Raw genomic sequence first — 22,650 nt, 5'->3', positions numbered from 1 at the left:
ACCCATAGCAAAGAAGCTAAAAACCTTGGAAAAAGATTTCCTGAATGGCTAACCAGAATAACCAATGTAAAGAAGTCCTTAAATGACCTGAGAGAGCTGAAAACCATGACACAAGAACTACATGACAAATGCGCAAGCTTCAGTAACCGACTCGGTCAACTGGAAGAAAGGGCGTCAGTGATTGAAGATCAAATGAATAAAATGAAGTGAGAAGAGAAGTTTAGAGAAAAAAGAGTAAAAAGAAATGAACAAAGCCTCCAAGAAATATGGGAATATGGGAAAAGGAAAAATCTACGTCTGATTTGTGTACCTGAAAGTGAGGGGGAGAATGGAACCAAGTTGGAAAACATTCTGCAGGATATCATCCAGGAGAACTCCCCCAACCTAGCAAGGCAGGCTGACATTCAAATTCAGGAAATACAGAGAACGCCACAAAGATACTCCTCTAGAAGAGCAACTCCAAGACACATAATTGTCAGATTCACCAAAGTTGAAATGAAGGACAAAATGTTAAGGGCAGCCAGAAAGAAAGGTCGGGTTACCCACAAAGGGAAGCCCATGGCCGGGCGCGGTGGCTCAAGCCTGTAATCCCAGCACTTTGGGAGGCCGAGACGGGTGGATCACGAGGTCAGGAGATCGAGACCATCCTGGATAACACGGTGAAACCCCGTCTCTACTAAGAAATACAAAAAACTAGCCGGGCGAGGTGGCGGGTGCCTGTAGTCCCAGCTACTCGGGAGGCTGAGGCCGGAGAATGGCGTAAACCCGGGAGGCGGAGCTTGCAGTGAGCTGAGATCTGGCCACTGCACTCCAGCCTGGGCTACAGAGCGAGACTCCGTCTCAAAAAAAAAAAAAAAAAAAAAAAAGGGAAGCCCATTAGACTAACAGTGGATTTCTCGGCAGAAACTCTACAAGCCAGAAGGGAGGGGTGGGGCAATATTCAACATTCTTAAAGAAAAGAATTTTCAACCCAGAATTTCATATCCAGCCAAATTAAGTTTCATAAGTGAGGGAGAAATAAAATCCTTACAGACAAGCAAACGCTGAGAGATCTTGTCACCACCAGGCCTGCCCTACAAGAGCTCCTGAAGGAAGCACTAAACATGGAAATGAACAACCCATACCAGCCACTGCAAAAACATGCCAAAATGTAAAGACCATCGATGCTAGGAAGAAACTGCATCAACTAATGAGCAAAATAACCAGCCAACATCATAATGACAGGATCAAGTTCACATGTAACAATATTAACCTAAATGTAAATGGGCTAAATGTTCCAATTAAAAGACACAGACTGGCAAGTTGGATAAAGAGTCAGGAGCTCTTATAGGGTAGGCCTGGTGGTGACAAGACCCACCAGTTTGCTGTATTCAGGAGACCCATCTCACGTGCAGAGACACACATAGGCTCAAAATAAAGGGATGGAGAAAGATCTATCAAGCAAATGGAAAACAAAAAATGGCAGGGGTTGCAATCCTAGTCGCTGATAAAACAGAGTTTAAACCAAGAAAGATCAAAAGAGACAAAGAAGGCCATTACACAATCGTAAAGGGATCAATTCAACAGGAAGAGCTAACTATCCAAAATATATATACACCCAATTCAGGAGCACCCAGATTCATAAAGCAAGTCCTTAGAGACTTACAAAGAGACTTAGACTCCCACACAATGATAATGGGAGACTTTAATACCCCACTGTCAACATTAGACAGATCAACGAGACAGAAAGTTAAGGATATACAGGAATTGAACCCAGCTCTGCACCAAGCAGACCTAATAGACATCTACAGAACTCTCCACCCCAAACCAACAGAATATACATTCTTCTCAACACCATATCGCACTTATTCCAAAATTGACCACATAGTTGGTAGTAAAGCACTCCTCAGGAAATATAAAAGAACAGAAACTATAACAAACTGTCTCTCAGACCACAGTGCAATCAAACAAGAACTCAGGATTAAGAAACTCAATCAAAACTGCTCAACTAAATGGAAACTAAACAACCTGCTCCTGAATGACTACTGGTTACATAACGAAATGAAGGCAGAAATAAAGATGTTCTTTGAAACCAATGAGAACAAAGATACATCATACCAGAATCTCTGAACACATTTAAAGCAGTGTGTAGAGGGAAATTTATAGCACTAAATTCTCACAAGAGAAAGCAGGAAAGATCTAAAATTGACATCCTAATATCACAACTAAAAGAACTAGAGAAGCAAGAGCAAACACATTCAAAAGCTAGCAGAAGGTAAGAAATAACTAAGATCAGAACAGAACTGAAGGAGACGGAGACACAAAAAACCCTTCAAAAAGTCAATGAAACCAGAAGCTGATTTTTTGAAAAGATTAACAAAATTGATAGGCAGCTAGCAAGACTAATAAAGAAGAAAAGAGAGAAGAATCAAATAGATGCAATAAAAAATGATAAAGGGGATATCACCACTGACCCCACAGAAATACAAAGTACCATCAGAGAATATTAAAAACACCTCTACATAAATAAGCTAGAAAACCTAGAGTAAATGGATAAATTCCCGGACACATACATTCTCCCAAGACTAAACCAGGAAGAAGTTGAATCCCTGAATAGACCAATAACAGGCTCTGAAATTGAGGCAATAATTAATAGCCTACCAACAAAAAAGTCCAGGACCAGAAAGATTCATAGCCGAATTCTACCAGTGGTACAAGGAGGAGCTGGTACCATTCCTTCTGAAACTATTCTAATCAAGAGAAAAAGAGGGAATCCTCCCTAACTCATTTTATAAGGCCAACACCATCCTGATACCAAAGCCTGGCAGAGACACAACAACAAAAAAGAGAATTTTAGACCAATATCCCTGATGAACATCCATGCAAAAATCCTCAATAAAATACTGGTAAACCAAATCCACAGCACTTCAAAAAGCTTATCCACCATGATCAAGTGGGCTTCATCCCTGGGATGCAAGACTGGTTCAACATACACAAATCAATAAACGTAATCCAGCATATAAACAGAATCAAAGACAAAAACCACATTATTATCTCAATGGATGCAGAAAAGGCCTTTGACAAAATTCAACAGCTCTTCATGCTAAAAACTTAATAAATTCAGAATTGATGGAACATATCTCAAAATAATAAGAGCTATTTATGACAAACCCACAGCCTATATCATATTGAATAGGCAAAAACTGGAAGCATTCCCCTTGAAAGCTAGCACAAGACAGGGATGCCCTCTTTCACCACTCCTATTCAACATAGTGATGAACTTCTGGCCGGGGCAACCAGGCAAGAGAAAGAAATAAAGGGTATTCAATTAGGAAAAGAGGAAGTCAAATTGTCCCTGTTTGCAGATGACATGATTGTATATTTAGAAAACCTCATCCTCTCAGCCCAAAATCTCCTTAAGCTGATAAGCAACTTCAGCAAAGTCTCAGGATACAAAATCAATTTGCAAAAATCACAAACATTCTTATACACCAATGACAGACAAACAGAGAACCAAATCATAAGTGAACTACCATTCACAATTGCTTCAAAGAGAATAAAATATCTAGGAATCTAACTTACAAGGGATGTGAAGGACCTCTTCAAGGAGAACTACAAACCACTGCTCAATGAAATAAAAGAGGACAGAAACAAATGGGAGAACATTCCATACATTCCATGCTCATGGATAGGAAGAATCAAGAATCAATATAGTGAAAATGGCCATACTGTGCAAGGTAATTTATAGATTCAATGCCATCCCCATTAAGCTACCAGTGACTTTCTTCACAGAATTGGAAAAAACTACTTTAAAGTTCATATGGAACCAAAAAAGAGCCCGCATTGCCAAGACAATCCTAAGTCAAAAGAACAAAGCTGGAGTCATCACACTACCTGACTTCAAACTATACTACAAGGCTACAGTAACTAAAACAGCATGGTACTGGTACCAAAACAGAGCTATAGACCAATGGAACAGAACAGAGCCCTCAGAAATAACACCACACTTCTACAACTATCTGATCTTTGACAAACCTGACAAAAACAACAAATGGAGAAAGGATTCCCTATTTAATAAATACTGCTGGGAAAAGTGGCTAGCCATTAGTAGAAAGTTGAAACTGTATCTTTTCCTTACACCTTATACAAAAATTAATTCAAGATGCATTAGAGACTTAAATGTTAGACCTAAAACCATAAAAACCCTAGAAGAAAACCTAGGCAATACCATTCAGGACACAAGCATGGGCAAGGACTTCATGTCTAAAACAACAAAAGCAATGGCAACAAAAGCCAAAATTGACAAATGGGATCTAATTAAACTAAAGAGCTTCTGCACAGCAGAAGAAACTACCATCAGAATAAACAGGCAACCTACAGAATGGGAGAAAATTTTTGCAATCTACTCATCTGACAAAGGGCTAATATCCAGAACCTACAAAGAACTCAAAGAAATTTACAAGAAAAAAAAACAAAAACAAAAACAATCCCATCAAAAAGTGGGCAAAGGATATGAACAGACACTTCTCAAAAGAAGACATTTATGCAGTCAACAGACAGATGAAAAAATGCTCATCATCACTAGCCATCAAAGAAATGCAAATCAAGACCACAATGAGATACCGTCTCACACCAGTTAGAATGGTGATCATTAAAAAGTCAGGAAACAACAGGTGCTGGAGAGGATGTGGGGAAATAGGAACACTTTTACACTGTTGGTAGAACTGTCAACTATCAACTAGTTCAACCATTGTGGAAAACAGCATGGCGATTCCTTAAGGATCTAGAACTAGAAATACCATTTGACCCAGACATCCCATTACTGGCTATATCCCCAAAGGATTATAAATCATGCTGCTATAAAGACATGCACACATATGTTTATTGCATCACTATTCACAACAGGAAAGACTTGGAACCAACCCAAATGTTCATCAATGATAGACTGGATTAAGAAAATGTGGCGCATATACACCAGGGAGTACTATGCAGCCATAAAAGAGGATGAGTTCATGTCCTTTGTAGGGACATGGATGCAGCTGGAAACCATCATTCTCAGCAAACTACTGCAAGAACAGAAAACCGAACACCACATGTTCTCACTCATGGATGGGAATTGAACAATGAGAACACCTGGACACAGGAAGGGGAATATCACACACCAGGGCCTGTTGTGGGGTGCTGGGAGGAGGGAAGGATAGCATTAGGAGATACGCCTAATGTATATGACGAGTTAATGGGTGCAGCACACCAACATGGCACGTGTATACATATGTAACAAACCTGCACTTTGTGCATATGTTCCCTAGAATATAAACTATAATAAAATAAAATAATAAAATAAAAAAGGGACGATGAAAATAAATGAAATGTAACACACAGCATGTGAGATAATGTTTTAATACACATCTGAAAATGCCTTAAAATTCAATAGAAATTAAATAAAATCTTCTAAAACTTGACAAAAGGAAAGAACAAAAATTACAGACTGGAAAAGCCTGGCTGACTGGAGTGATGTCCTCTCTCAGGAAAGAACAAACAAACACACAAACAAGCAAAGGATTCTGAAAGCAGAGAATCAAACAGATATTTGTACACCGTTCTTCCTTCTTCCTACTAGCATTCTTCATAGTAGGAAAAGGCAAAAACAACCCAAATGTGTCACGAATTGCTTCATCCGTTTTTTTGGATCTGAAATACTGCCTCAATTTTCAGTTACTCATTGTGGGGTGGACCTGCAGTTACCACATTTGGTCCAAAATTTTTTGCTGATGAAGGTAGACCTGTCCTGCATTTTCAGAGGGACAGAATTCTGGTGTTTCTCCAGGTTCCTTGGCTTACCAGGAATGAAGATCCGGGAAGAATGTGTGTGTGTATGTATGTATGTATGTATGTATGTACATAAGTATTTCCTGTTTTTAAATTTAAAAAATACGGGATACATGTGCAGAACGTACAGGTTTGTTATATAGGTATCCTTTGCCATGATGGTTTGTTGCACCTATTGACTCATCCTCTAAGTTCTCTTCCCTCACCCCCAGTCCCCAGCGGGCCGTATTGTGTGTTGTTCCCCTCACTGTGTCCTTGTTTTCTTAATGTTCAACTTTCACTTATTAGTGAGAACATGCCGTGTTTGATTTTTTTGTTACTGTGTTAGTTTGCTCAGTATGATGGCTTCATCCATGTGCCTGCAAAAGACATGATCTCATTCCTTTTTATGACTGCATAGTATTTTATGGTGTATAGGTACCACATTTTCTTTATCCAGTCTAGCACTGAAGCGCATTTGGGTTGGTTTCATGTCTTTGCTATTGTATATAGTGCTGCAATAAACTTACATGTGCATGTGTCTTTATAGTGGAATGATTTATATTCCTTTGGGTATATAGCCACTAATGGGATTACTGGGTCAAATGGTGTTTCTGGTTCTAGATCCTTGAGGAATCACCATACTGTCTTCCACAATGGTTGAACTAATTTACAGTTTCCCCAACAGTGTAAAAGCGTTCCTCTTTCTTCTCTGCCTCACCAGCATCTATTGTTTCTTAACTTTTTAATAATCACCATTCTGATGGGTGTGAGATGGTATCTCATTGTAGTTTTGATTTTCACTTCTCTGATGATCAGTATTGTTGAGCTGTTAAAAAATATATTTGTTGGTTAGATAAATGTCTTCTTTTGATAAGTTTCTGTTCATATCCTTTGCTCACTTTTGATGGGGTTGTTTGTTTTTTTTGCTTGTAAATATGTTTAAGTTCCTTGTCAATTTTTGTTATTAGACCTTTGTCCGATGGGTAGGTTGCAATAATTTTCTCCCATTCTGTAGGTTGATTGCTCATGCTGATGATAGTTTCTTTGCTGTGCAGAAGGTCTTTAGTTTAATTAGATCCGATTTGCCAATTTTGGCTTTTGTTGCAATTGCTTTTGACATTTTTGTCATGAAATCTTTGTCCTTGCCTGTGTCCTGAATGATATCGCCTAGGTTTTCTTCTAGGGTTTTTATGGTTTTGGATTTTACATTTAAATCTTTAATCCAGCTTGAGTTAATTATTGTATAAGGTGTAAGGAAGGGGTCAAGTTTTGGTTTTCTGTATATGGCAAGCCAGTTTTCCCAGCATCATTTACTGAATAGGAGATCCTTTCTCCCTTGCTTGTTTTTGTCAGGTTTGTCAAAGATCAGGTGGTCATAGATGTGTGGTGTTATTTCTGAGGTCTTTGCTCTGTTCCATTGGTCTATATGTCTGTTTTGGCAACAGTAGCCTGCTGTTTTGGTACCGTAGCCTTCTAGTACAGTTTGAAGTTAGCGTAATGCCTCCAGCTTTGTTATTTTTGTTTATGATTGTCTTGGCTATATGGGGTATTCTTTGATTCCATATGACATTTCAAATAGTTCTTTCTAATTCTGTGAAAAATGTCAACGGTATTTTGATGGGTATAGCATTGAATCTATAATGTTTGGGCACTATGGCCATTTTCACAATATTGATTCTTCCTATTCATGAGGATGGAATGTTTTTCCATTCGTCTGTGTCCTCTCTTATTACCTTGAGCAGTGGTTTGCAGTTGTCCTTGAAGAGGTCCTTCACAGCCGTTGTATTCCTAGTTGTATTCCTAGGTATTTTACTCTCTTTGTAGCAATTGTGAATGGGAGTTCATTGTTGATTTGGCTCTCTGCTTGACTATTGTTGGTGTAATGGAATGCTTGTGATTTTTGCACAATGATTTTGTATCTTGAGACCTTGGTGAAGTTGCTTATCAGTTCAAGAAGTTTTTCAGTTGAGTGGCCGGGCGCGGTGGCTCAAGCCTGTAATCCCAGCACTTTGGGAGGCCGAGGCGGGCGGATCACAAGGTCAGGAGATCGAGACCACAGTGAAACCCCGTCTCTACTAAAAATACAAAAAATTAGCCGGGCGCGGTGGCGGGCGCCTGTAGTCCCAGCTACTCAGGAGGCTGAGGCAGGAGAATGGCGGGAACCCGGGAGGCGGAGCTTGCAGTGAGCCGAGATCGCGCCACTGCACTCCAGCCTGGGCAACAGCGTGAGACTCCGTCTCAAAAAAAAAAAAAAAAAAAAAAAAAGAAGTTTTTCAGTTGAGATGATGGGGTTTTCTAAATAGGAAGTCATGTCATCTGCAAACAGAGACAAGTTGACTTTCTCTCTTCCTATTGGAATACCCTTTATTTCTTTCTATTGCCTGATTGCCCTGGCAAGAACTTCCAATACTATGTTGAATAGAAGTGGTTACAGAGGGCTTCCTTGTCTTGTACCGGTTTTCAAATGGAATGCTTCCAGCTTTTGCCTATTCTTTATGATATTGGCTGTATGAAATAGCTCTTATTATTTTAAGGTATGTTCCATCAATACGTAGTTTATTGAGAGTTTTTAACAGGAAGGGATGTTGAATTTTATCAGAGGCATTTTTGCGTGTATCAAAATAATTGTCTGGTGTTTGCCTTTGGTTCTGTTTATGTGATCAATTACATTTATTGATTTGTGTATGTTGAATCAGCCTTTCACCCCAAAGATGCAGCCCACTTGATCGTGGTGGATAAGCTTTTTGATGTGCTGCTGGATTCGGTTTGCCAGTATTTTATTGAGAATTTTTGCATCGATGTCCATCAGGGATAATGGCCTGAATTGAGCAGGGGTGTGTGTGTGTGTGTGTGTGTGTGTGTGTGTGTGTGTGTTTACCTCGGTTTGACAGTAGGTTGATGTGTGTGTGTGACGTGTGTGTGTGTGTGTGTGTGTGTGTGTGTGTGTGAGAGAGAGAGAGAGAATGTGTGATAGAGAGCCAAATTAGGGCAGAGGAGGCTCCCCGGCCTGTCATGACATTGTATGTTCTGAATTCAAGATGCTCTAATGGACTGTGTCAGTTGGCTTTCAGCCAGGAGGTGGTGCTTGCAAAAGACTGCCAGCTGTGGTGGTAGTGGTGAGATTTGGACTTGCCTTATGTTACCCATGGGAGGTACTCTGGTATCTCAGGGAACGGGTAGAGCCAAAGGGCTTCTAAAAGTTTCTTCTGTTATTTGTGTTAATCTACCAGGGTAGGTGGTTGAGCAAAACCAAGTGGGAACTAGGTCAGGTAAAGTGATGCTCTGGCTCTCTACGTGTGGGACAAGCAGTGGCTCCAGTGGGAATTGGAAGGCAGTTCTTAGGCCACTGGGGTAATTTTCCAGAGAGAAGTGAAGCTGCCTCTGCCTCTGTACAAGGAGAGTCCATATGAAGAATGGGGAGTAGCAGCTTGGCAGTAAGCCCCATCCAGCTCCCACATCCTTGGCGAGGCAGGTCTCACACCCACAGTGTTCCACTGGGAGTAGTTAGCTAAGTTTCAAGAAGTCTAAATTCAGAGCTCAAAACTGACCCATACCATAAGCCTCTCCTATTGAGACAGTAACTGCAGCCTTCAGGCCAAACCCCTCCTGATCCACCTGCAGAGCAGGGGCATCCAGCTCCTGTGCTTGCTGCTGCATCACAGGTCCCACTCACCTCTCAGTTCTGGCCTGGGGAGTTTGTCCCCACAGAAAATTATATCAAACATTTCAGTTGGGAGGTTCTCTCAACCTGTGACCACCATTTGAGTTAGCTGGCAGACTTCTGGGAGGTCCTCTCTGAGGTAGAATCAGAAATGGCTTCCCTCCATCCTGCCAGAAACTGGGAACTTGCTGGAGACTCAAAGCACATCCCAATGCCACTCCTCATATACTCGTCACTCTTCACTGAATCAACTCCAGCCCTGAGTACGATTAAGGCCTTCCCCCATGGCCTAGATTGATAGGTTTCCCAATGGAAGTGTATATCTTACAGTCAGTTTATCCCCCTCTCACACCCTGGAAACTCAAAATTTTCTGCCTAGCTTATGGTGTAAGCTGCATCCTGTTGCTTCTTTCAAATGGTCTGTGGCTTATTTCAATTTTCCTGTTAAGTTCCTGTGTTGCTTCTTGAAAGAAAGTTCAGTGTGAATCTCTACACACCATTTTGTCTTTCCAAGTGCAAGAGGCAGGCTAACAATGCCTTCAATCCACCATCTTGGAAAACAAAAGTAACAGTTTTCTCATTTTTAAAGGTTTTGTTAAGATCTGTTAATGACTCACAAAGAAATAGTATTGGGTATATTTGAAATTAGTATTTATTCATTTATGTTGATAAGTGAAAACACAAGATGGTTATCAAGATGGAAGTACTTAATATGTATACTTCAATATTCTTAGATGCAAATAACTTCACTTTTGATGTATTTTTATTTTACATCAGTTTCATTTCAACTTAGGTTTAAGGGGTTCTTGATAATCTGACATGATAAGTGGTGTTGGAATTGGCATTAAAATCCACCATGCTCTACAGCACTTCATCCTTCTTCGGCAGGCACCAATTTGATCTTCTACTACTTTGCAGACATCTCTTCTGCAAACACCAGACAAATTGAGACAATGACCTTCAGCAGCACCCAAACCACCTCTTACTGCAGGAAAGAAGATCCAGTGAGATAGTCCACAAATGGAATGTAAATCCATAAACACTCTTAAGTAACAGAATAAATTTAGTATGAGCATTTCTATGTGGGAGCTTTTGAAATGGTTGCTGCTCATATGTCAGAGAAGACACATGCAGATTAAGAAAGGTAGTAGTTCCGATCCTGGTTTGGCACAACAGTTACGGTATTTTTGGTGGGGGAAAAGGGATGTGGGAGGGGATGGTACATCTTCATCTTTTCCTCTGGATTTTCTCTCAGAAATGGCTGTTGCTTACTGCAGGGCAAAAATGCCAGTGTCTTCTGCCAGAGAGGGTTACTGAGGGCCATAGTGGTTCCACCTTGTGGCTGATACTGATAGTCCCTTTCTGCTTTTTTCATTCCTAGCCAAAAAAGATGTTTCTGCTGTCTCAGGTATGCTGATTTCAGGAGTTGTTTTTTCTATATGGCTATTCGTTTTTGGTTTTTTTTGTTTGTTTGTTTGTTTTTTCTTTCACTCTCTCTCTCTCTCTTTTTTTTTTTTTTTTTTTGGCTTCACTGTGTTGCTATAGTTTCTTAAGTGGTCCCTTGAACCCTCCCAGTGCTATTTTGGTTTGTAAATAGCTATCTATAAATTTTTTCTTGGGGGAAGTGTAGAGTTAAAGGCTGGTATATCCTGCTTTTGCTCCCCCGAGTGATTTTATTCCCCCAAGCTAATATTTCAGGCTTTCAATTTATTCGTGCTTTCATCTGTTCAAACAAGTGGAAATTACTTTTTCTCTCCACATTTAGATTTGCTCTATCTACTTTAATTGCTAATAGCGTCTTAGTCATAGGATAGATTAGTTAGAAAAAAGTATATTTTTGACATTATAAGTGATCCTTTCAATTTGTGTCTAAAAGTGGAAAATATTAGAAAGCTTGACATTTATTATTGTGTCCAGACCAGTATTTCCTCCAGATAACCTTTATTACAACAAAGATAATTTAATGAAGATCTCTCTAATGGTAAAGCTGGTGGCTTTGTGCTATTATAATATCCTTAAAGTGACAGTCTGGTGGAAAGACCAACTAAAGCAAGGGTTAGGAGAAAAACAGTTATTACTTTCATTTTGGTCTCACTCTGCATTAAGAGTTTTCACTGTGTCAAAGATTTATTATTCATTAAGTAGCCTAATGTTCATTTAATAATAAATTGATCCTATTAAATATGATTTTTAAAATTATAATCACATTACTTTTATTCACATCTGTCTACTGATGCCATTCACAGATGAGAATGGTATAATGTTATTTTATTTTTTTCATTTTGCCACATCTTTATTTACTTAGGTTTATGCTGTATCGAACAATGTATGTGTGGGAATAATGGGTGATTCAGGAATGCATGAGGGGGAGGTTTAAGCTCTTTAACTTTGGACAATTAAAATTAGCAATATAATATTGAAATACATGCATAACACTCAAGTGATACTTTCAAAATAGTGTATATTTTCTATGTTTATTTGTAGCTTTTAAACCCAGCTAGAAGTATTCTATTTCTTTTAGGCACCATAAGTCTGAAAGTCTGTAGTGAAAGCTACGAGTAGTAAATGATGCTAATTCATGTGCTCCCACCTGTGGAAGAATTGAATGTCTTAGATGAAAAAAAGATGGTGCAATTGGTGTACCAAGTATCTTAGAATATAATATGGTGGTGGTTTTTCTGTTTCTGTAGCACAGTAACATATATACTATACCCAAGTCATCAAGTTATTTAAATATGCCTTTAAACAGGGAGAACTGAAAATAATACTGTGAATCCTGGTAAGCATTTAAAAATATAGAGGAGAATATTGGCTTTATAAAGTCAAAATTTATCTGAATACAACCCATATAGCAATTTCATAGCAAAACACTTCCTTCAATCCTATTAAAGTCAGAAGGAAAAGAAGAATGCCCACTGTCAATGCTGTATTAATATAGTTCTAAAAGTTTTGAACAATGAAACATATTGTAAGAAGAGAAGTCAGAGGAGATTTGAGCCCATTGTTTTTCCTCTCCTTCTATACCTCCCAACATACCATTGGAATGTTGTAACATTTTGAAGAATCTATAGTAGTGTCGCAAATCATAGAATACTATGAATGCATCTGAATCTGAGATATCCCCAAAAGATACAATATAGGTGTGACTAGAATGAAAGAAAGATTTAGGCTTTTGGCCATGACTGCAAGTGAGCTGCTCTCAAGTGACTGCTGCTATAGAACATATATATAGTAGAGGATCTCTTTGAAACATTTCTATCCCTGAAAATGGTTAGGCAAGTTCTTAAAATATCTCCTCTTTCAAACACAAAAATAGTCTGTGAACTGGAGCTTGAGCAGTGGGCACTTTGTATTGGATAGCTGATGGAGGAGGTGAGGGTTTCCCAGATCTTCTGGGAAGATCTGCTATGATCAGTAATGCTAATGATGGTACTACTGACTCTTGGGCCATCAGAAGTTCCAGTTTGTTAATGCTGAAACTTCTATATTGAGTTAAAGCATTGAGTCAGCTTCACAGAGGAAGTCTGGATAATAGCATTCTCATTTCAGACCATAAAATGATGTCAGGTTAAGGATGAACAATGAGTTCAGTATTAAAAATGATCAGGTAAGCAAGACACCATGAATAAAAGTTAATGAAATGAATAGCATATCTAAACCCTTTAAAACTAGATGTATTGAAATCGTCAATGTGGAGAAATAATTAAGCAGGTATGTATCAATTGTTTAAAGAAACAATCTACTATTACAAAGATGTAAAAACAATAGTAAAACAATATAGATGATAGAAAAAACGGGCAGGTCTGGCTGGGCGTGGTGGCTCATGCCTGTAATCCCAGCATTTTGGGAGGCCAAGATGGGTGGATCACGAGGTCAGGAGTTCAAGACCAGCATGCCCAAGATGGTGAAATCTTGTCTCTACTAAAAAATATATATATAAAAATTAGCCGAGCATGGTGGCAGGTGCCTGTAGTCCCAGCTACTCAGGAGGCTGAGATAGAAGAATCGCTTGAACCCGGGAGGTGGAGGTTGCAGTGAGCCAAGATCGCACCACTGCACTCCAGCCTGGACAACAGAGCGAGACTCCATCTCCAAAAAAAAAAAAAATTAAAAATAAATGCAAGTTATTAATGATATATTAGACACAGGTAAGAGGATAACTAGTGAAGAAAAAAATGTTTAAATGATATACCCAGAATGTAACATGGAAACACAAGGTCTAACATTTATTTAATTCAAATATGGGGGGAGAGAAGTGTAAAAGGATTCACCATTTCAAGAGATTCTCAAAAAGAAATTAAGAAAAGGTATAAATCCATTGATTCAAAGAATATATTTCTAACAGATGATATAAAAATAAACTCACTTTAGTTAAATTATAAAACATTAAAACCAAACACCAGACCATACAAACATTGAAAAAAAGGATAATTTATAATGAAATAATATTTATCTGATTATTATAGTAAAGCAAAAACTAAAAATGAGTAAACTAGTATCAACAAATGTTGAGAGCAAATAACTGTTAATACAGAATTGGGTACTCAGTAATGCTGTCTTTCAAGATCAAAAATCACAATATGAAATTGACAGATAAAAATGAACATTGTTCACTACCAAGAGATCTGCAGCAAATAAAATTTCAAAGGCTACATATCAGAAAGAAAGAATTTAACCCAAAAGCTGATATTAGAGTCAACTTGGTATTCCATAAATATCACTAAACTGATGATAATAGGAACACTTTCTGACACGTGGGGATTCTGAAAAGAAGTGAACTTTTACTTTTGTTTAGAATTTAGAAAGTTAGCCGGGCGCGGTGGCTCAAGCCTGTAATCCCAGCACTTTGGGAGGCCGAGACGGGCGGATCACAAGGTCAGGAGATCGAGACCATCCTGGCTAACACGGTGAAACCCCGTCTCTACTAAGAAATACAAAAAACTAGCTGGGCGAGGTGGCGGGCACCTGTGGTCCCAGCTACTCCGGAGGCTGAGGCAGGAGAATGGCATAAACCCGGGAGGCGGAGCTTGCAGTGAGCTGAGATCCGGCCACTGCACTCCAGCCTGGGCGACAGAGCCAGACTCAGTCTCAAAAAAAAAAAAAAAAAAAAAAAAAAAGAATTTAGAAAGTTATAGAAAAATGCTCTTGCCCTGACAAAGAGAATAAGCTGGATAATCTATAGATCATAGATTTCATTTTACAACACAGAACTGAGATCTCAAAAAAAGCTAATTAACTTAAATTCAGAGTGATGAAGCCCTGCTGAAAAAAGAACGGATCCACAGATGCTTTGTGCCTAGCTGAGTTGCAGCAGCAGAAGCAGGAGGAAGCTGCCCTTGGTGGAGATAACAAGGAAACAAGTGAATCTCCAGCAAATGTTGAAAGGCTGAGTGTGGGCTTGTGATAGTTTAGCATCATCAGTAGGGGCCCAAACACACTCACTCTCACTCACTCTCCCTCACTAATGCTTGCTTGCTTGCTTGCTTGCTTGCTTTTCTTTCTTTTTCTTTCTTTCTCTCTCCTTCCTTCCTTCCTTCCTTCCTCTCTCCCTCCCTCCCTCCCTTCCTTCCTTCCTTTCTCTCTCTCTCTCTCTCTCTCTCTCTCTCTCTCTCTCTCTGGAGTCTCACTCTGTCGCCTAGGCTGGAGTGCAATGGCGCGATCTTGTCTCACTGCAACCTCTGCAAATATAATAATAAATGCTGCTGAAATTCAATCCTGTCAGATCTAACTGCCTGCATATAAATTTCGAGGTCCCACAAAGACATCTCATTGAGGTCACATTCTGTTGTATTCTTACTTTGTATCTTGAGATGCCTTGGTGGGACATGGAAATTTATATGTAGGCAGTTTGATCTGACAGGATTGAATTTCAGCAGCATCCATTATTATATCCACTCACTAGTTCAAAAAACATGGATGGAATCTTATCAACAGGAACTACTGCTAAATGAGTCTCTTTTCTATTTTTCCCTATTATTGTCCTACTGAAGCTGTAAATATTAGGTTCTTGAACCCACAGGACTGATTCTAGGATCTTGTCTGGCCAGGGATATAGCCTTCTAATCTGCAGAACCTTGTAGTAATCAGCTACCAACTTACCTGGGGATAAAAGAATTGAAAAAAGAAGGAGAATAAGAAGAAGCAAATGGAGTCTCATGGCTGAAGGGCCAGCATCAATGTGGGTTGAGCCTGGAGTCTCTGGACATCGTGGGTCTGGGCCTTTTTATGATGCTGTCTGAGTCTGTGATTTGTTCTTGGTTAGTAGAGCCTAACGAAAAAAGAATAACTAAATCTCCCACAAGAAACTTCCAGGGACACACAAGTACATAAATCTGGTGATATCTCAATGGATGAGAAAGCAGGTGAATGCTATTTATTTCCAAAAGACTCAGGATGTCTTACTGTCACCTGCTTTCTTTATTATTTTCTTTTCTTTTTTTTTTTTTTTTTTTTTTTTTTTGAGACGGAGTCTTGCTCTGTAGCCCGGGCTGGAGTGCAGTGGCCGGATCTCAGCTCACTGCAAGCTCCGCCTCCCGGGTTTACGCCATTCTCCTGCCTCAGCCTCAGGAGTAGCTGGGACTACAGTCGCCCGCCACCTCGCCCGGCTAGTTTTTTGTGTTTTTAGTAGAGACGGGGTTTCACGGTGTTAGCCAGGATGGTCTCGATCTCCTGACCTCGTGATCCGCCCGTCTCGGCCTCCCAAAGTGCTGGGATTACAGGCTTGAGCCACCGCGCCCGGCCTTTCTTTATTATTTTCAACATGCACATGCAATAATCATTGCTCTTACTTTAACTATAAAGTATTGTTTGCCAGGTAATATAGTAGGAACTGAAGTAAAATTGTTATACAAACACTGTACGTAATTAATGCATACAGTTTGGCAAATTTGCACATAGATATTACTCTTGTTACCACAACCAATATCCAGGTAATAATATATCCATCACCTCCAAATGTTTCCTATGTCCCTTTATTGTTGTTGTTGTTGTTGTCAGAACCCCTAAGATCGACCTTCTTAACAAATTGTTAAATACAAAATACCTCAGTAATAACTATAGGTACTATGTTTTAGAGCCTATCTCTGTAATTGACTCATTTTGCATAGCTTTAACCCTTGAACAATAACTCCTTGTATTTCTCTTTCCCACTCAATAAAATACCAAACTCTTTTAAAGCACATTCTATATAATCCACTTTATGAAGCTTTTTCTAACATTCTTTTGTCTGCTCCCCCTCAGTAAAGGGAACTACTAACATAACAATTACCTATTGTGGATTTTTGTGTCTCTTACATATATTCCTGCATGAACCCATGTAACACTTTATCTCCCATTATCTTAATATGAAGTAAAATAAAACTTGAAATGATTTTAAAAATGAAATCACAGAAGGACTTTGTAAAAGTATGATGTACCATTGCTTATTTGTAAGAATTCAAGTGACATTAGGGGTTTTAAAACATCTTTTGTTTTGATTTGTTCTTTGCTTGTAAACCTTGTGTCTTGCATATTGTGGGCACAGTGTCTTTCCCAGCTATTTGCTTGGGGAAGATCAGTTAGAGTTACAATGAACATCAAAGACTATCTTGTCTAGTGACTTACCTTCCAGATGAGGAAATGAGCTGAGGGAAAGGAAGAAACTTGCCCAAGATCACCCAGTGATCAAGTGAGGAAGGTGATAGGGACAGCACTAACGCTTGGTATTCTGAGCCTCATTCTATTTTCCACTCTTGCCCCTTCCTGTTTCCTCCTCTCTTCCCTAGCCTTCTAAAGAAAACTTTGCAGTTCTGCTGCAATGTCTACCTAAGGACACCCTGAGGAGACCCCACTTTTCATTAGACTGCTTTTTTAAGCACTGTCCTGCATTTTCTTCTTCAGTCTTGTTGCATCCCATTTTTGGCGATAAGTAATGCTTCTGCTGTGCTGTTCTATCCAATTAGTTTTTTTTCTATTTTCATTGAGTGAAAATTAAAACAACAAAAAACATGAGTTTATCTAAATTTGGAAGTTTTAAAACTTGTTTAAAATTTCCTGGGGATATGGATGTAAGACATAGATTTTAAAATATTTTTCATTTTCAAAATTAAAAATCAAACCCATATATTTAGCCAGGGTGACTACTCGATAACTACTAATCAGATGGGTCTTCAGTAATGCCACAAGGTTAATACTCTTATAAATCAATTCCCTGGTGTTTTGTGCTACTGAGTTAATACAATTTGATACGGTATCACCTTTAACCAGGCTTTGAGGAGTCACACAATGGAACAGCACAACAGAACCATAGGGTGGGATGTGTGGGGAAACCGAGATGTAAAACACAGCCTTGACTCTGACATTTACTCCACTGTTGGGAAAAGTACTTCAATTCCCAGGGCCTTAATATTTTCCTGTATAAAACAGGAAAAATAGAGCCATCTTTAACGTTTTGTCAAATCTTGTTGCTGAGTGATTTTATAGTGTCTGCAGCTATCCTCTCTGCTAATCACAACAAGGTTAACTAACTGTTCTTTCATTTAGTTAAAGAAATTTTTGCATTTGTTTACAAATACTTATTCTTCCCTTCACGAAAAAGGAAACATTTTAAAGATAATTTATAAGATGTTCAGAGTCTCTTACATATCAACTCTTCACAATGTGGTAGAGTAGCTTAACCCCGTTCCTAAGAGTGTAGATTCAGATCAGCCTGTATGTAATTAACCCCCAAACCAATGTGGAGTGTGGGATAGATAATATATTTCAAACACATGAAAAGGCACACGTACACACACACACACGCACGCACACACACACACAGTATTACCAAAGCAGAGGTGCAGATGAAAATATTGGATAGACAGCTCAAAACTCTTAGTACTAAAATAATCCTAATAATAACTTTCCTTCCAAAGTCACCACCAACACTCAGATCTCTTAAAGGTTGGTGCCTTAGGTTTTTGAACTTTGTGTAACTTTTGACTTTCTTATTTGGTTGTATGCTATTTATCTCATAGAAAGAAACTTCTTCTTCATCCTATTTTTCTGCTCTATAGCAATCCAAGTTACTGGTCTCTAGCTTCTTAGGAGCAAGGCCATCACATGCTTTTGTTCTTTGCTTGCTTCCTTGTAAGGGCCCGACATACAGTGGGTGCTTAACAAATATTTGATCAACTGAACTCATTTTCCACCTCCGTTCTCTCCCACTTCAATCTCTCCCTTTTACTTCTTCCAGATTAGTTTTCCTACAGCAAAATGGGAATTGTCCAAAAACTCCCCTTCATCTTTACAACTTGAAGGATTCATTACCCTAAGCAGTCCTTCAAAATTGACTATCACAGACTAGACAAAAAGTCTGGGTTCACCAAGAATAGGCATGTGTGCCATTACATTTTCTGTTGAAAGCTTTGGAAAGTGTCTTTTAGCAAACAACATAAAGCATAGAATTTGACCGTTCCTGACTACGTAAAAGGATCATCCACATTCTCACATGTCCATGGCTACTTTCCCACTCCTTCCCCAACCTTGAAATCCTGAATTCAAAAGAAAACATAAGAAGATAGTATGCCTCATGTAAGGCAACAGGTTGCTTAATCTTTCTTGCCTCTACACATTCAAGAGCTCCAGAAAAATTTCTGAGCTACTTAGGATGTCTGATCCTCTTCTTGGGTAAAAGCAGTAAGTCCTACATGTAGTCACCAAAACCACGTCTGTTCAAGGGGTCTTGTACCTGTGATTCATGATTGCATGCTAAACGTAGAAGGATACGCTCTGTTGCAGGGCCATGTCTGGTCATTGTTTAAGTTCTACTTTGAAGGACTAGTTGCTGAGAAGGAAGAGGGAATGGCAATGTTAGAAAATGGAATAAAACTTAAGGGGAAAAATCAAGTACAAGGGACCAACAGTACTGAGGGGCAATAGGTTGAAGATTTCTTCGATTACTGTAATATTTTCAAGGAGACCCCCAGGAATCCTTCCTGGCTGACCCCAACATAGCTTTGGACCAATATTTAGTAGAATAATGCCTGATTATCTTGCTTTTGAGGTCTAGTAACTGCTAGTAAACTTGCCTAATTAATTCACATTTAGAGGTAGAGTAACGAGGGTTTCAAGCACTTGAAATACCACTGACTTCATTTCACGTGAGAGTTCTTCTGGAGAGCTAAGGAACTATGAGGCTGCAGGTCTCTTGGCCAATAAGTCTTCTAGATTTCCTGTGACTCCCTTTTCTGGTCATAGGTGATTTTGCTTTTGCTTTGAGTATTATAGCACCATAAGGTCATAAGGTGTCAGACACTCTGCTCTTACCAAGGCTTACACAAAGTTTATCTTGTTATTTGGTAGAGTTTGGCCCATTAAAAAAAAAAGAGAGAGAGAGAATGATAAAGAGGAGGACAGCAATCCTCACTGCTGAAGGAAGAAGAAAGCTTGGCTTTATTTCCAGTAGGCAGAAAAAACTTCCGTCTGTAGCTCTCTAGCACCAGTGGAATGTCTTTGTTTGGATAATAAGTGTCCTTCCATACCTCATTAGGCATATTCGCAGACAGAGATGTACTATGCACATAAAATCACCTTCATGGGATGACTGAAAGTCCATGTTTTATTGGACACTAAGTTCATTAGAAGGATGTGGGTGCATAGTTTTGACCAGAAAACCTTGTTAAATGGGAACATAAGCTACAAATATTTTGGCAAAAGATTAAGGTTTATGAGCAACCAACAATTTATATTAAGTTACAATTAATTAGGCCATGTTGAGAAATAATTTGGTTTAGTTAATGATTAGACATTTTGTTAGTGAACACTTCCCAGACTTTACTAGCCCTGCTAATCCCTGCTTTGCTCCTGGTCTGAACCCCTACAGTGCCTTGTTTATGGTACAGTGCCTTGTTTATGGTACAGTGCCTACTGCTTGTATGCTAGATTAGTGAATGTCTATTTGCCTCCTCTACTACTGTGTGAGCTTCTTGTTTGCCAGGACAGGGCTATATTCCTCAGAGCTGAGGAGAGAGTTGAATCACGTGGTCATTTATTCTCAAATCCTCTTCAACAAGTGAAGCGAAACAGGACAGTGAAAGGCCACTGCACATGGAAGCAGGAGGTCTGGATTTGAGTTCTGAATCTCTAGATCTGTTAAGAACTGGAGGTAGGGATAGAGTCAGGAAAATTTTCTTCCTTAAGTCTTGATAGCACCTATGTAGGTCCAGATCTGTTGGGATTCTCAATAATTACTGTGCATAAAATCAACTGAAAGTTATTTTGCAATGCAGATTGTTAGCCCCATTCTATGAAATGTTTACTGTTTTATAAATTGATAAATAATTTTTATTAGACAATGTAAATTTCCTTACTTGCACCAGCATACAAAAATATTGAGTAATATTAGCAGCAGAATCTTTCAACAAAATAACTATGTATAGCTATTAAACCACTTTGTTTCAAGGCTTTTTATTTTCTTTTATTTATCACCATTGTTTTATTTATAAACATTGTTTCTACTCATAAGGAGTATGTATTCTCTACATGTTTATAAAATTAATGCCTGAATGAAGTTACTTAAACAAGACAGAAGTTGATTTCTTTTTCACTCAAAATTATCCTGTAGTTACACCATTCAGGGCTAGTACAGATTCTTTCTAATGTCATTAGGGATGCAGGTCCCTTCCAGGTATCTGCTCTGCTATACTTTAGAAAATACCCTAGTTTGGCTGCTAAATTTCCACCTATTATTTCTGAATTCTAGACATCAGGGAGAAAAAAGGCGTGGGAGAAGGGCAAAGGAACATCTACTTTTCCTTTTTACATTTTTTAACCAACCTCCCTTAAAAACACTTTGTTGAGATATGATTACATTAAAAAGCTGTACCTATTTAATGTGTATATCTCAGTGAGTTTGAGGATAAGGATACGTTGTGAAAGCATCACTACCACCAAGATTATAAACATAATCATCACCTCCTGAAGTTCTCCCTCCCATTCTAATTATTATTTCTATTAGTAAGAACAATTAACAAAAAATTCACCCTCCTATTATATTTTAAGTATGCAATACAGCATTCATAGCTAAAAGCACTATGCTGTAAATTAGACCTCCTGAACTTATTTATGTTTGTATATCTAAAACTTTGTACTATAATCACACCTACTCATTTACCTGCACCACAGCTCCTGGCAACCTCCAGTCTACTCTCTGCTTCTGAGTTCATTTGAGATTTCAAATACAAGTGAAATCATACAATATTTGTCATTCTGTGTTTGGTTTATTTCACATGACTTCATGCCCTTCAGATCCATCAATGCTGTCACAAATGACAGGGTTTCATTATTGTATAATACTGAATAATATTCCATTGTGCATACATATATATATATAAAACGTTAATTCATCCGTCCATGAATGAATGATAACATATGTGTTTTCATATATCTTGACTATTGTGAACAGTGCTGAAAAGAATATACGAGTGCAGATATCTCTTTCACATACTGATTTCAATGACTTCATATATATATATATACCACTTCATATAAAAATACCATTTTATATATATATATATATGTATATAAATAAAATAAGTGGGATTGTTGGAACAAAGTGGTATTTTTATTGTGAATTTTTTGAGAAACCTCCATACTATTTTCCAAGATGGCCATACTAATTTACATTCCCACCACCAGTATACAAAGGCTCCCTTTTCTCCACATCCTTACCAACACTTGTTATCATCCATCTTTTTGATAATAGCTATTCTAACAGGTGTGAAGTGATATTTCATGGTAATTTTCATTTGCATTCCCGTGATGACTAGAGAGGGTAAGAATTGTTTATATATATGTCGTCCATTTGTATCTCCTCTTTTGAGAAATTCCTACTCGTATCTGTTTGTTCATTTTAGTTTTTTAATTTTAATTTTATACACAGAGGATACATGTGCAGGTTTGTTACATGGATGTATTGTGTGACGCTGAGGTTTAGAGTATGAATGATCTCATCACACACCTAGTGAACATAATACTCAATAGACAGTTTTTAAGTCCTTGTACTCAACCCTCCCTCCTCCCTCTAAGAATCTCCAGTGTCTATTGTTTCCACATAAGTGAGAGCTAAACAACATATAACCCAATGTTTGGCTCTCACTTACAATGGAGAATATGTAGTATTTGGTTTTCTATTCCTGCGCACAATACCACACTGGGCTAATTTTTGTATTTTTGGTAAAGAT

At 38.5% G+C, this 22,650-nt stretch overlaps 1 long non-coding RNA gene across 6 annotated transcripts in view; it reads left to right on the top strand.

Annotated features, from left to right (window-relative positions):
- LOC139361214 (uncharacterized) overlaps nt 1-10,566 on the top strand; it is a 39,383-nt gene extending 28,817 nt beyond the window's left edge. For 5 of the 6 annotated variants that reach the window (XR_011618776.1, XR_011618778.1, XR_011618779.1 and 2 more), the window contains one exon: nt 10,340-10,566. This is a non-coding gene — a long non-coding RNA (uncharacterized lncRNA). Of the gene's footprint in view, nt 1-10,244 lie in introns of all 6 variants that reach the window. The other variant, XR_011618775.1, reaches the window with a different exon arrangement.
- The last annotated feature ends 12,084 nt before the right edge of the window (nt 10,567-22,650 follow it).

This window comes from Macaca nemestrina, unplaced genomic scaffold (assembly GCF_043159975.1).
Source record: "Macaca nemestrina isolate mMacNem1 unplaced genomic scaffold, mMacNem.hap1 Scaffold_104, whole genome shotgun sequence".
Classification (NCBI taxonomy): Eukaryota; Metazoa; Chordata; class Mammalia; order Primates; family Cercopithecidae; genus Macaca; species Macaca nemestrina.
The sequence above is the reverse complement of the archived record's forward strand: the minus strand, read 5'-3'. Positions and strand labels throughout refer to the sequence as shown.